The sequence below is a fragment of the Canis lupus genome, chromosome 10, assembly GCF_003254725.2.
Source record: "Canis lupus dingo isolate Sandy chromosome 10, ASM325472v2, whole genome shotgun sequence".
Taxonomy (NCBI): Eukaryota; Metazoa; Chordata; class Mammalia; order Carnivora; family Canidae; genus Canis; species Canis lupus.
Genome location: NC_064252.1, coordinates 59147880 through 59164580, shown reverse-complemented (window position 1 = coordinate 59164580; position 16701 = coordinate 59147880). Strand labels below are relative to the sequence as shown.

The following is a 16701-nucleotide window of genomic DNA, read 5'->3' as shown; positions in this document are numbered from 1 at the left end:
TGTATAGTAGGGTTGAATCCGAGGGAATTAAGCTCTCCCCTTAGGAGCTATTGCTGTCATTCATGCTACACAGAGGGGGGGCATTCCTGCCTTCTCTCTAACTCCAACCCCATAGCCTAGCCTGGATAATTCTTAATAGTGTGTGATCCAGAAAATTAATTAACTATTTTAGTACACTGCACTTTTTAAATGTGATTCTTATAAACTGGGACACTATGGCATCATCCAAATTTAAATCTAAATATTTCAGTGGGAATCGTAATATGGGTGTTGCCTGATGATTTTTGATAAGATTAATTTTGAATTTTATTTTGAAATTTTCATCTCATTTTAAGGAAAGGAAATCTATGAGAGAATATTTATTTACTTCTTTTACTAAGTACAGATATTTGTCATACCATACTTTTGATTATTTATTTGCTGTGTTCTACTCTGGGTTACTTCATGATTGTTCCTGTGAAAAGTCTATAGCTTGTTTATTGCTTCCAAATTATGTGTGTCAGAATTGATTTCAAAATAAGTTTTTAGAATAATTTTTGAATCAACTGCTTTCATGCTTTCTAAGAAGTTAGAAAAATATATATTGAAAAGTCCCATTTAAGATATAATGAAAATGCAAAATACCTTGATATATCATTAACAAGAAAAACACATGGGAACTATATAATGAAAATGGTAAAAGTTTGCTGAGACCTAAGACACAATTTTATCAACTGAAGATTAAATATATTAAAGGTTATCTGTTCTTCTCATAATAATTCATAGAACTGATATTACCTAATAAAACCACAGTAAGTTTTTCTTTTTTTAATTTGCCATAGTAAATCTAATGTTTATCTCTCAGTATGAACAGGGGCAAATAGCCAATACAATTGTCTTATAAGTTATAAAGCTACAATACTCAATACAGTGTCATTTTGACAAAACAATGGAAAAGAAGGAAAATCAAGACAGATTCAAATATGTAAAACTTACTGTGTTGGTATCACAAATGAGTAGGGGAAAGTTACACTATTAACAAGTGGCTCAGGGACAATTGCTTAACACTTGGAAAAAATAAATTAGATTTAGTTTCACCTCATATCATATATCAATATAAATTCCATATGAGTTAAAGAGAGAAATGTAAAATAAAAATATGAGATCTCTGGAAACCTATAAAAACTATAAAAAATAGAGTCCACTGGTTGAAAGTAAATGATGAATAGTTTTAAGCATTATAAATAACTTTAAAAATCATAAGGGAAAATCTATAGATTTGACTACATGAAAACTTAATAATTTTTGCATGACAAAAAAACAATACCTGGTTAAAAAATAATAACCTAAAAAATAACTAATAGCAGCAACTATTTCAAATGCACCCATTAATATATCACTCAGAATTAACCAAAATTGTTGATATTTTGGTGAATATTCTTGTAGTCTTTGTGATCTATCATACCCCTATCTGTCCATTAATTGATCAATTGATTTATCCATCCACATATTTACCTTTGTATCTTACTTTCTATCAATTTAGTTTCATCCACACATACATGAATGTTTTATGTAATTGATATGTATTATTTTCTAGAAAGAATCATAGTGCACACATTGCTTTAAACTTTTTTTCACATAATGTATTTTTAATTGCTTTCATGTTATTACATGTTCTTCTACGACATATTCAATCTTTGTATATTACAATGTGTCAATATACCGTGGCTTATTTGACCAAATTCTCCTACTTGGCATTTATGTTGTTAACAGTTTTTCGAAAGAGATAGCTGAACATCATTGCACAGATCAGATTATTTTCTAAGGGTAAATTTGAAAGGTTGGATTTACAGTATGCAAATACTTCAGGTTTTTGTTGCATGTTCCTCACCTGTTCCTCAGAAAGAGTTTTAACTTTTACCTTTCTACCAGCAATGCATTGGAATAATTATTTCTCAGTCTTGCAAGCACTGTCTAATATGGTTAACATTTTATGTAAGTTAAATAGCTTGGCAATATATTATTGTTCTTTTACTACGTATTTTTATTACTAAAATAATAAGCTTTTTTCTGTGTTTTATGGCCATTTTTTTCTTTTGTGAAATTTCTGATCATGTTATTTACACCTATTTTCTATTGACATTAATCTCAGTATCAATTTTCAAAAGTTCTGTTCGTACTCAATTAAAAAAATAAAAGGATAAATAAATTTAAATATAATAAAAACTGTGAAGTATCTTCACAGCGTAGGGCATGGAAAGACTGTGGAGTTTGATGTTGTTGAAGGAAGAAGGCACGGAGGCAGCAAATGTGACAGGCACTGGTGGAGTTCCAGTGCAAGGCAGAAAATTTGCAGTAGACTTGTAACCAATTTATAGACTTCTCAATGTGGCAGGGATCCTCCCCGCAATTCCCAGGAGAATTACTAGAATAGTGCGAGTGGGAAAAGGAGGAGAGCTGCAAGAGTGCTCCTCAAGGCCAAGCCCAACAGCCTGGCCCTCCCGCACCTGAGTTCCCACCTTACTAGGGTGGAGACCCTATGGGCATGAACCACAGCCTTTCAACCCTCCAGCGAAGGGAGGGGTGATGGCAGGAGCTGGCAACCATGGTGCAGGAGAACAAGGTAGGTCACAGACAGGATACGTATTTGGGTACAGAGCACAATTCTTCAGGGGTCCTCCTCAACACAGGCAGCCTAGAGAGGATCGAAGTACAGAAAGTAAGAAAAGTCAAGGGATGAGGGCCAAGGTCAGCAGCCACTTCAGCGTCAGTACCTCTGCAACTTCAATTATCTGTGCAGACATCCAGAAAACCCTAAACCACAAAATGACAAAGAGCTAAAAGCAGCCAATCCACCAGCTGAGAATTCAATCCCTTTGGGAGGCTGAGCAGTGGGGGACTGAGTAAATGCAGGCTTACCATCTCTCCCATCATCTGATTTAGTCATGCAACAGGCAGAAATCAATATGAAATTACAACAATAAGAAAACAAAAAATTGGAGCTGAAGACCATAAGTGCTTGCTTTTTACCCCCTGACCAGATGAATAGAACTATCTGCATTGTCTATGCAACATGGGATTTTTATTATTTTTACATAAGGATGTCTCTTTTTGGTAATGTCAAACGTGGGGTTCTTTTTCTGTTTCTTTTAAGCCTGTTTGTTCCTCAACATACCTTTAAAGGTTAAAGGTTTAAATTGTTTCACGTCTGGTCAAGTTGAAACTTTTAGGGGTCTCATTTTAAATTTGTAATAAAAATTTACAACTTATTTTTTTTAAAGCCAAGAAAGGTTAAGCACCTATTAATAAAGGTCTTAAATAATAACAAAATTTGCTAGAGCCACTCTAGGAACTCAGGAAACCCGTGTAGTAGCTAAGTTACTGATTTATGATAAAAAATATAACTTACAAACATCCAGGTAGAAGAGATGCATGGGGCAAGAGCCCAGAGCTTCCAAGCCCTTTCCAGGTGTGTCTTTGTCCCAGCACCTTCATAAGCATATAAACCTTGAAGCTCTCTGAACCCCATCAGCTTGGGTTTTACATAGAAATGGTTGATTAACTCATTGGCCATTGACGAATGATTTAACCTCTAGCTTCTCTTCCTCTCACCAGAGGTCAGGAGATTGGGAAGGAAAATTCTAACCCTCTATGACAAGGTGGTTGCTCTGGTGACCATTCTTAGGTAATATAGGGCCTTCCTGAAATCACCTTATTAACATAACAAAGACACCTGTATCACTCTCAGCATTTAGGAAATTCCAGTGGTTTTAGAGTTCTGTGCCAGTAATGGGGACAAAGACCAAATATACATTTCTTATTATAAATCACAATATCACAGTAGGTGACTCCTGTTATTGGAGAACTTACAGTGTAAAGTCATAATAACCAGTAGGCTAGTAAGGAAGCATAACCAGTATGCCTGGATTGGTCTTTTTCTAAACTATACAATTCTTGCCACTCAATTTTACTCATATTTGTGAATTATTAGCCCCTTGTGTGTTTGCTTTTAAAAGAGCATGAGTATCAGTGCATAGCACTGAAAGCAGTGCATTTTCATTGCCTGGATCCTTTTCAAAAATGCAGATTATGATTCAGTAGATTTTGTTTGGGACCTGAGATACTACAGCACTACTGCCAAGTCCCCAGGTGAGATCACTGTGTTCCTCTTGAGTAACAAAGGTTAAGAAATCTGGTATTGATACTTCTAGTTCTCCGTAAAGTAATAGGTAAAACATGAAATAGTAAAATTGCACTACAGCGAATGATTGAACACTTTTTGAGGATCAAGTGAGGTCCACTATCTGCATCTTAAAAGATCATGATAATTTATAGATGTTATTTAGATAATGGGAGTTGTTTCCTGGAGAAATGTGTGGGATTGATGTAAGGGGGCTGGTCCTCGGCCCATGGTTTGAGTAATAAGGTCTTTTTCATATTTTTCTTTCAGCTTCATTGAGATATAGTTCACATAAAATGCATACAAGCATTTCTAAAGCCTTAAATGGATGTAAATTCGTAGCCATCCAGTATTAGAAATTGATAAGTATCATTAAAAAGTAAGCAATCTGAGCCACTACCAGCTATACAGAATTACACAATGTTTCCTTTTTGCTACTATCCACTTCCCCTTATGGGAGTTAGCAAGAAATAGAACTACCCAAGCCTAACCACCCCTTTTCTTGGCTTCCCTTCAAAGAATGAAACAAGTAAAAGGTTAGCACCAAGCTTTTCTGGAACTGTTGACGTGGGGTTGGTAACACAGCACATCCAAAAAACCAGGTGAGTCTAATCAGCGATTTGTCTGAAAAGCAAGGGATGAGCAGGATGGCAGGAGCTGGAGCTGACGGTTATGGGTAGGGATGGATCACCCAACAGATGGCTCAAGCCCATGAAGGCAAGAGCAAATGCCATAGCTGCACTGGGTAGACTGAAGACAAAATTTAGACATTAAAGACTGACTTATGGGGCACCTGGGTAGCTCAGTCAGTTAAGCATCTGCCTTCTGCTCAGGTCATGATCCAGGGGTCCTGGGATTGAGCCCTGCTTTTGGCTCCTTGCTCATGAGGGAGAAGCCCTGCTTCCTCTCCACCTCCCACTTGTGCTCCCTCACTATCTCTCTCTTTCAAATAAATAAATAAAATCTTTAAAAAATGACTACTTTTATTCACTGTGCATGTGTGTGTTTTTTCCCTGATTATAACAATAAATCATGTCCCATGTAGAAAATGTGGAAGTAATAAAAAATATAAAGAAAAAAGCCTATCATTAAATCATATATCAGAATAATATTACATGATAATGTAATAATATCACCTTTATCACTATATCTGTAGTTACATCCTTCTTTTAAATTGTCCTTTTTAAAAACGTTTGATGAGAATATGGAGTCTTAAATGTTATGAAGTATAGGAACCTTCAACAACTGGAAGTTAATGACATAATACTAAGTGAGTGGGTTATCTAGGACTAGAGAGAGAAGCATGTTGCCTCGGGTCTTTGCATTTTATCTGCCCCAGAGACACTACCAAGAGTGCTATTTGGAGAGAAGCAAGGAAACCTCATGTAGGGCAGTGTTTAGCTGCTAGTCCAGATTTTGCCAAAAAATGCTTGACTCAAAAAAAAAAAAATGTTTGACTCCATTTCTGCCCAGTTTAAAGACTCAGACATGTTATATAAAATATTGAACTATTTTGAAACATGAGTATGACTGCATTAGAATAGTGGTTCATATTTTTCTTTTCTCAAACTAGCAAATATCATATGGAGTCCAGAGAAAAGTTGACCAACATGTCTACAAGAACAGATGTCCCTAACCAATTACTTTGAACATTTATTCTTCTAGAATATTAGCTGCGAAGGTAATATAATCCTTCTGGATATATTTGTCATGTTTGGATTTTTTTTTTTTTTTGGCTGTCCATGAAAATGAGTTGTTGGTATTATTTGTGATCTTTGATATTAAAGGAAAAGTAGTAGTTTCTAAATTTTGAGCCTTTTCTAATGTTTTACAATTTATAATGAAAAATTTTAAAAGGCCTAATCTAGGTTAATGATCAAACTGTTAAAGTATGACTCCACAGGATGCCTTACCTCTGAGAAAGACATTTAGTGCTAAATTTATAAAGTTTTATTTTGTGGAGCACCAAAAAGGGTCATTTTCAAGTGAGCAATCCTTTTAATCTCAGTTTTGCCATCTGAAAACCACTTAAGTATTGCCCAGTTCAAGGGCATACATTATATCCAATCCCAAGTAACATAATTCACACTTTCTCAAATACTATAGTGTATGTTTTTCTCTTTGAAAAAATATTACAATATATCTGATGACATACAGGTCCCAGTGCAAACTTTACCACAGATGAGAGATTACTGTATAGTTTCTTGGAATGAGAGCTCTCAGAGGGCAGCTGGGGAAGATGAATGTGTCTTCCTAGTTCCTTTGGTTTCCTAGGAAGTTGGTGTACAATGTGGAAATTCACCGTGTCTGTCTACTTCAGAGAAATATTCATTATACTTATTTTGTCAAGACATTGCTTCTGAGCTTAGATAAATGAAGTTTTTCCTGTGCCAGTGGGAGTTCACCACTACTTATTTAGACAATGCACAGATAAATTGATTCCTTTCTTTTTTTCTTTTCTTTCTCTTCTTCTTTTTTTGGATCATAGCCATGCTCATTCATTTAGGTATTTTCTGTGGCTGCTCTTACACTAAAAATGCAGAGTTGAATAATTGAGATAGAGACCTTTGGACTTTTTAGCAAAGTCTAAAATATTTGCTGTCTGGTCCTTTACAGAAAAAGTTTGCCAACCTGAGTATAGAGGGATGGCATAGAGGAGCTGATTATTGAGCCATCCACTTCTTCACCCATTAACCATTATTCATCTGACAAATATTTGGGGTCTTTATCATATAAACCACTGGAAAGAAAAGAGAATCTTGACCACCCTTCTGGTAATATGCAGAATAGATATACCTTGAACCACATGTCCAATGAAAACACTTTAATTTAAAAGTAGAATAAAACTTAAATTACAGAGCTACCAATAATTTTTGGTTTCCTCAGAATTTCAAAATACTGTGTTGGTGGAAATCCAGACATGTAAGTCAGTACTAAAATGGACTTTGCCTGGTAAGCCTTTGTATAGCAAATGATCTTGATCTTTGGTTTTGATGATCACAGGATGTGAAACAAATTTACTGCCTGTGTAAAAGCAGGATGTGTTTTAGGAGCTTATTGCATGACTTTGGCTGCTTGTTTCAGTTTAAGAGTGAATTAGAAATAAACTTACAGAAAGAGAAGGAATTTCCTATATTAACGTTAGTGGTAGCTGGAGAGGGTTGGAGAAACATCTCTGTGACTTCATAGCACAAACCAGCCTTGTTTGAATTAATATATTCTTCACGGAGAAATGAAAACAAAGCAAGCAAATAGAAATACTTCATGCAAACTATTTATTTTAAGTAGGACCTCGCTTAATTGTCTGGGACTTGACAGGGATAAACAGAAGTACACTTTGAGGGAAATTAGTTTCAACCTCAAGTACTTTTAGGCCTCAAAGAATTCTCAAAGATCAAGTTACAAAAGATGAGAGTGAATAATCAAAAATTAAAACTTGCACATACACACAAGGAAAGAGATTACCATGAGGGCCAGTAGAAATAAGGCACAGCAATTGAACCTGAAAAGATTTCAGGTAATGAATTTATGCAAATATAAAATGTATACACCATGAAAATATTAAATACAAATATGGTTAGTATGTTTCAAAGTTGGGTAGGAAAATATGAATAAGAACTATAAAAAAGATCAAGCAGATTTGAAAAATCTGATGATATATTATTCATAATTTCAAAATATTTCAAAAAGTGGGTTAAATAGCAAACTATATGGAGTTAAAAGGAATGTTAGAGAACTGGAATATCTGAAGAAATCATCCAGAAAACAGCACAGAAAGATAAACAAAAGGATAAAAAATACGGAAGAAGAAAGGTTGAAAGATGTATTAAAAGGAAAAAGCACCATATTATACCTCATTAGATTCCTAGAAGAGAAAAATGGAATGTAGAAGAGGCACTGCTTAGAGAAATAATGGCTAGGAATTTCCAGAACTGATGGAGAACCCTTAATTTTCAGATATAGGAGTCTCAAAGGATAAATTAAAAAAACCCAAACCTAGAAACCTTGAACCTAGAGCCTGCAGAATGCTGAAGCACAGAAAATATATAAAAGGCCACTCAATTAGTAAAAACATTTATACACAATGAACAGATGATTAGATTAAATGGACATTGCAATCAATATTGGAAAGTGACAGGCAGTATAGGATTGTTTTTGTTTGTTTGTTTGTTTGTTTTTAATTTATTTTTTATTGGTGTTCAATTTACTAACATACAGAATAACCCCCAGTGCCCGTCACCCATTCACTCCCACCCCCCGCCCTCCTCCCCTTCCACCACTCCTAGTTCGTTTCCCAGAGTTAGCAGTCTTTACGTTCTGTCTCCCTTTCTGATATTTCCCACACATTTCTTCCCCCTTCCCTTATATTCCCTTTCACTATTATTTATATTCCCCAAATGAATGAGAACATATAATGTTTGTCCTTCTCCGACTGGCTTACTTCACTCAGCATAATACCCTCCAGTTCCATCCACGTTGAAGCAAATGGTGGGTATTTGTCATTTCTAATAGCTGAGTAATATTTTTAAACAGCATACAGAAAACAACTGTTTACCTATAATTATATATCAAAAAAACTCTCCTTCAAAAACAAGGCAACATGAAGAAAATTCCTGAAAAGTGAGATGGAGAGACCTTATCACCGACATTCTCTTTCCAAAAGGAATTCTAGGGGATCCCTGGGTGGCTCACCACTTGAGCGCCTGCCTTTGGTCCAGGGCGCGATCCTGGAGACCTGGGATCGAATCCCACATCAGGCTCTCGGTGCATGGAGCCTGCTTCTCCCTCTGCCTGTGTCTCTGCCTCTCTCCCCTCTCTGTATATTCTCATGAATAAATAAATAAAATCTTAAAAAAAAAAAAGGATTCTAAAATAGGTCCTTTAGAAAGGAGGTCAATCTCATTTGGAAAGTCTAAGATACAGAGAGAGAGAAGAGAGAAAGAGATTGAGACAGGGAGAAAGTTTGTGGGAAAAGCTAAACATTGACTAAGTCTAATTTGAAGATACAATTAACTAAAATACAATCACCTGAATAGTATTTGTCTGGAGGAGGTGATTGGAGTTAAAGATTTATCTTCAGGCTTTAAGTTAAATATGCTTATTAAAATTAATAAGGCAACCACTAACAGATAAAACATATATATAGATCTCAAATTATATAGAAAACTATAAGGAAAGAAGTATCGATAACAAAACTCAATGTAAAAGTCAAATGAGTGAAAAAAGGAACAGAAGTAAAGATAGGATAAATAAAAAGCACCAAATAAAAAAGTAAATATATAATTATAATCAATAAGTGAACAAATTTTTTAGTTAAAAGACAAAATGAGGCCACTTGGGTGCTTCAGTCAGTTAAGCATTTGCCTTCAACTCAGGTCATGATCCCAGATGCTGGGATAGTCCAGCATCAGGCTCCCTACTCAGTGGGGTGTTTGCTTCTCCCTCTCCCCTTGCTCATGCTTTCTTTTTTTTGCTTTCTCCCTTTCACAAATAAATAAATAAAATCTTTTTAAAATTTCAAAGACAAAATGGATTATTTCATTAGGAGGGTAGAACAAACTTAAAAAAGACAAAATAGATTTCAGCCTTAAGCAAATGAACACAAAAACTTAAGTTACAAGATGGAAAAAGATGTACTAGACAAACATTAACTAAAGAAATCTATTCTAGACAAAGTAGTACAAGATATAGAGATTTAAGGCAAAAAGACAAAATATGAAGTAGGTCAAGACATTGAGGAAAGTTTCCCTTAATTAGGAAGATACAGACATTCTAATCTTTATGTGTCTAAAACTATAGGTTTATTTTTTTTTATTTTTTATTTTTTTAAAAACTATAGGTTTAAAATATACAAAGGAAGGACTGAGAACTATAAGAAAAAAAATGATTATGTGCACCAACTTATTGGGAGATTTGTAAACATGTCTTTAGATATTCACAGGTCAAACAACTGAAAACCCAATGAACAGGTTTTGTGGAAGAAATACATAGAGAATATCATACTCAATAACTGGAAGATCTATGGAAAAGTTTCCAAATTTGATCAAGTCTCAATGTCTAATTAAACAATTAGAAAAATAACTGAAAATAAGTACAAAGATATTAAGAGAAAGGAAATAACATACATAAGAGGTCTAATAAAATACTAAAAGTATAAATATGGGAAGATCAACAACACTAGGTTGGTTCTTTGAAAAGACCAATGAAATCAATGGCCCTCTGGAAAAAAAATGAAAGAGGGCAAAAAATAAATAGTATTAGAATGCTGAGAGAATGAAAACTCATCAGGACTCAAAAAAATAATAAAAGGACATAATGAACACCTCTTCGTAGCTAAACCTGAGACCACATGAAAGAGCAAATACCTAATATAAGTTACCAAAACAGGAAAAAAAGAAATAGAACACATGAATGCTCTACATTTATTAGAAATTATATCAGTAGTTCATCTTGTCCTCAAAAAATCATCATTACAGTATAATTTTACTGGAATTTCTTACCAAAGATTTAAGCAACTGAAGATTCCAATCTTATAAAATTCTTTCAGATGAGAGAAAGAAGGACTCCACTTCTCAACTTATATTTTTGAAACAAAGACAGTGTAAAAATAGATAATTATAGACAAATTTCACCATGAAATTAGACCTAAAGATTTAAAGTATTAGCAGAATTAATTGAATAATGTATAAAAGGCATTTCTTAACCAGATAGAATCTCTACCAAAAAAAAAAAAATCATATTTGATGGTGACATATTGAAAGCTTTTCCTCTTTCTCCTTATCCTCTTTTTCTTCTTCTTTCTTCTTCTCCTCCTTCTTCTTCAACTTCTTCCTCTTCTTTTCCTTATCCACTGTCCTCCTCCTCCTCCTTCTTCATTCTCTTCCTCTTCTTCCTCTGCCTCTGATTTTTGGTATGGACCTGGATAATATTTAAAATGTGTTTGAAGAGCAATGGTAAGAAGAGCCAAGATAGTCCCACAGACGAAGAACAAGTTTGGAGGACATGCCCTACAAGACACTAATTCTTATTATAAAGTTAAAGTAATTAAGATGCATGGTATTTTTGCAGGTTTAGCCAATAGACCAGTGGAACAAAAGAGAGATGCCAGAAAGAGATGCCCAATTCCTTTAAGGCAGTGCTAGCACTGCAGATTGGGGGGGGGGGGGAGTATTCACTGCAGGAGTTGTTCCAAGACAATTCATTGTCAATGTGGGTAAAATGAAACCCTCTCCTTCCATCACTCCCTATGTCACACTATATAAAAAAGACAGTTCCATGCCTACAAACCTTAACTGTAAAAGGCAGTTTCTAATTTTTGGAAGATAATATAGGAGAATATATTTATGCCCTTTGCTTGGGAAAGATCTCTTAATGAAAACACAGAATTAGAAAATTATGAAGGCAAATTTGACCTCATAAAAATTACAAATATCTGTTTATGACTAAGCATCATTAAGTGAAAATAGGCTACAGCTGGGAAGAATGTAATAACATATGCATTGGCCAAGGATTTGAATCTGTAATATACAAATACACTCTACAAATTTACATGTAAAAGCCAAATAATGCCAAACAAAAGATGGACAAATACCTTGAATTCGTACTTCACATTAAAGGATGTATGGCTAACACATAAGTAAAAGAAAGGTGTGTGTCTTTTTAGCAATCAGGAAAATACAAATTGAAAGGATAGGACATTCCTAGTTAGATTGGTAGAAGTTAAAAAAGTCACAATGCCTCATGTTGGTAGGAATGTGGAGCACTGGGAACTTTCATACAATGTCTTTGAGAACGAAAGTATTAAAATCACTTAAGGAATCGATCTGTATCATAAAATAAAGTAGAACATGCAAATTCTCTACAATCAACTATTATATACCTACTATTTATGTTGGAGACAGGTAAAAGATATAATGCATAGATACCTCATTTACAATAGCAAAAAAAATGTGGAAAATATCCCAGATATCCCTTGACAGTAGAGTGAATAAATAAGTTTTGATATATTCATGAAATGCAATATTATACAGCAGTGCAAATGAATATGCTACAACTACATGCATGATAATTAATCTAAAAAGCATAATATTTTTTTTAATTTTTTTTATTTATTTATGATAGTCACAGAGAGAGAGAGAGAGAGAGGCAGAGACACAGGCAGAGGGAGAAGCAGGCTCCATGCACCGGGATTGGGATTCGATTCCGGGTCTCCAGGATCGCGCACTGGGCCAAAGGCAGGCACCAAACCGCTGCGCCACCCAGGGATCCCCCTAAAAAGCATAATATTGAATGAAAAAACCAAGGCATAGATTATGTCCAATATGATTTCATTAATAAAACAAATATGCAGGATCAAATAACATAATACTTAGGATAAAATATGAATAAAGTAAGGGAATGATACAGACTAAATTCAGGAGGGTGGTTACCTCTGAGTGTGGGCCGCTGATGTTAGTGTGATCAGGACGTGGCTTCAAAAATATCAATACTAGTTTGAAGCTGAATGGTAATTGTGTGGCTGCTTGTTTTATAGTCATTTTTCATTTATATGTTATTCATATGTTATTAATATTTTTCAGTGTATGGTAAATTTAAAAAAGGAAAATAAGGACTGCTTAGTTGATGTTGGAGGATTCAATAATTCTGGTTATAGTCTCTTCTGTTATATATGTGCTTCTATAACATGAATTAGTTCTTATTATAAATATGGAATGATACCTGTTTAGAATGGAAATTGCATGGGCTCATGTGCAATTAATATTTTGTGCCAGCAAGTAACAATGTTGAGACTCAACACATTAACACAGCAGAGCCTCTTAGAAATGGAAGAAAGGAGTACTAGTCTATGGAGCCCATTGGCTGTAAGCTCTATCCTGGCTCACTCTGACCACATGCTCTGCCTTGGATGTGGAAAATTGAGCAATTTTCCTGCATTGATTTTGTTCTTTTTCACATCATTCAGCAACCTCTCCTTATATTCCTTTCCACCATGCTCATTTTACCCATCATCATTATTTAAAAGTTAAGTCCCATATTTATCATAGTATATCTTTTAAACTATGCAAGTATTTAAAAAATTAGAATTCTTTTCTTATTATAATGCTCTAGTTATAAGATTCATAGGTTATAGTTATAGGTGCTCCACCATTGTATTCCTTTATAAACTATCTTTTTTATTGTCTGATATAGTAGAGGAGGATGGATATTTTTTTCTAGACACGCATACATTATGTTTCCAGAGAAATCCCTATTTCCATTGCTTTTCATTAGATTTAGTCTTATGCGGACTAAATTAATAAGTTGACATTTAATTAATAAATTATATTTATTATTAATTACTAAAAACATTTGCTGTTTGTTCTCCACATAATACAATCCAGTGATCCAATGCTAGGTATTGAGGGAAATATAAATGGGCAAATAACATAATATTTGATCATAAGTGCCATAAACCCTGCCTACAAAAATGTTAAATTATTAACAAGGCTCTGTAAAACCTTGACCTAATTACCTTTCCGGTTGCCTCTTTTTATGTTTGTATTTTAATTCTCTGTTTTCTACCCATATTGAATTATTATCTATTATTCACACACACACCCACCATAAGGTTGAGAAGAGATAAGCAAATTGTAGAACTTTTATCTTGCCAATCTTTTCTTCTTCCTGCTGTTAATTTCCCAACATTATTTATACTACACAACATTCCCTTCTCCCATTTAAAACCTTTAATGGTATAGCCAATTAAGTATATATTTATTGCACAGTGCCAATACATCTGTCAGTATATGGTCCCAACTTTCATTTAACACATCCTCCTCACTGACCCCATGCTTCAGTTGTCCTCAACGGTCAAAATTCCCTAAACATACCAGATGCTTTCATGGTTTCACATCTTGTCTTGGTTTGCAAAGTTATAACAGTGTTTTGCCTCCAAAAGTCCTCTTCCTATATTTGTTTGAAAGTTTACTCAATCATCAAGGCCCACATAAAGGGCTACATATTCCATGTGGCCCACCTAGTAGACAGAAATAAATATTTGCAGAATAAATGAGCTTTGTTTACCTAGTTCTTTATTGTATAATCTTGCATGTGTGTATGTATTTATAGTTTTGTTAGTATTTTATTTGTTTGGTTTCCCACCACAGCTTAAATTTTTGGTCTTAGTTTACTGCTTGTTCAATATGCTTAGGCAAGAAACCTATTTCTTAGAGCCACAGTTTTTCTCTCCTCTAGCACAGGGACACAGCAGTTTGATGTAACTTAAGTGAATGTTGTGAGGGACAAAATAAGTATTTAGTTAATTACTAAGAGCTATACATATGTTGCATGTAACTGTTCTGTTTAATACAAGTTTCAATAACTGTCTGAAGTTGAAATCTCAACTCAGACATCAATTCCTTGACTTCTATAGGGGAATAACACATGTAATGTCCCTGGTTTTCCATGTAATTTTAATTTTTATTCCAGCTAATTAGACTGTAAAGTCCATAAGGACTACTTCATTCATTTCTGTATCTTATATCTAAGAGGCATTATCAAATGAGTGAATGAATAAAACATTATTAGTTAGTATAAAACATAGCAACTTGAACAGAGGTTGGCAAGAGGCTAAGTGTATTAAATATACTTCTTGAGTGGGTAGCTTTTTCAATGGGAGAAAAACCAAGAAATCGTCTTTAAAATCATCTCATACTCAAGCATTTAATTGAGCAAGCATTTCCTATATCAGCCTCCCTATCATTAACAGTGACTGTGAAATCTCACTGGACACTTGGGTGCATTTTATAAACTTACAGGCAGCAAAGCATATCGAAAATTAAATTAGTCACTTGTTTAAACCACCACTAGTCAGAAAGATACGCCTATTGAATACATGCTTACCTATAAAATGGATAAGTCATTCTCTCTTCTCACGTGGAATTTATGTTGCAACATGGTCCAAATAACCAAAAATCAGAGCCAGGAGAGTGGAGTCATGCTCCCTGAATCTAATTCCCATATGTCCTGCATTCTACTTTTTCATCCTTCTGTGACTTGATCTTCATCCATGAAATGAGGCTAAAACAGACCCTAACTCATTGTACTGTTTGAGGGTTAATAATACAATAAATATCAACCTTTGTTACAGTGCCTGTCTCATAGCAAATGCACAAATAATGTTAGGTGATGCTGTTTTTGTTTTTTTTTGGCTTTTGGGGGTGGCTGTTTTTATTATAATCATCTTCCTATGCCTTGAACACACACACACACACACACACACACACACAGACACACACACACACAAGGTTTTCTAAGATTATGAGTACCCATAGCACTTCCTTCACATCTCCTCAGACTGTAGCCTAGAAAAACATTCCAGGACCAGACTTACACGGGGCAGGCTGAGAGGAGGAAAAGATGAAGGAGGTTGGTTTTCCATGAATTAATCTATCAAGACCTTCTAGATAAATGAGATTGGATCCCACATAGAAGATGAGGACAAGATCCAGGAAACCACAGGCCGCAGTGATATTCAATGTGGTGTTTTAATATATTTCACTCAGTGGTGTTCTATATCTAGTTTAGATTTCAGAACAATTTTCCTAGGATGATGATAAGATAGCCAAGGTCAGGGCATAACATTTGTTGTATCTTTTCTATTATGGGACATAATAATGAGCATCTAGTAGATGAGATTAAAGGAATTATGGTTATTCTTTCTCCTTAACATCTCTAGTCTGTCCTGGTTTATATCAGCTTTGGTTAAATGTAGTTAATTTTCATATTCTTTTGAGAATATGTGGCTTTATAGTATTATGAGAAGATCAAAACACTCTATGGCAGAAAAACAATTTCTAAAATGCTCATCTGAAATGGTGACTTTAATTTCTAGTTCTGGCTAGATGTACTAAGTAAATATAGTTACCATAGTTAGAGGTATAGTTATTATATATCTGCTTTACTGTATTAGATGTGAAATCATGAACATGGTTTGTCTTACTCCCTTTTATGTGTCCCATCGAAACTTGCAAATTACCCCTTCCTAGCTGTGCACTTGTGGACAAATTGGTTCACTTCTGTGAAGTCTAGTTCCTTTAATAGTAAATGGGAATAAGGGTGCTTATTCTATAGGGTAGTGAGAATGAAGTGAAACAATGTCTTTTAAATACCTACTATATATTAAGTACATAATAAATTGTGAATATTGGTGCTGGTGATAATAGTTGCATGTGAGGAGATTCAATAAATATATGTTTTAAAGATTTTATTTATTTATTCATGAGAGACACAGAGAGGGAGAGAGGCAGAGACACAGGCAGAGGGAGAAGCAGACTCCCTGTGGGAAGTCTGTTGTGGGACTCAGTCTTGGAACTCTGGGATCACACTCTGAGCTAAAGGCAGACACTCAACCACTGAGCCAGCTAGGTGTCCCTCAATACAATATTTTTAAATGAATGTTATCTCTCTAATCAACAACTTTAAAATTATTTGAATAACTCAGACATTGAGTACTATATATAACCTGATCTTTTTAGATATAGAAAAATACTGAATTTCAAATT

General features: G+C 34.5%; 1 long non-coding RNA gene and 1 pseudogene across 1 annotated transcript; one reads left to right on the top strand and one right to left on the bottom strand.

The window, feature by feature from the left end:
* The window catches only part of LOC112672652 (cofilin-1-like), a 65831-nt pseudogene extending 62178 nt beyond the window's left edge, over positions 1 to 3653 (bottom strand).
* On the top strand, positions 3336 to 5840 carry LOC112672668 (uncharacterized). The gene is made up of 3 exons (XR_003144411.3): positions 3336 to 4128; positions 4679 to 4761; positions 5733 to 5840. It is a non-coding gene; the product is annotated as an uncharacterized LOC112672668 (long non-coding RNA).
* Positions 5841 to 16701: the final 10861 nt, after the last annotated feature.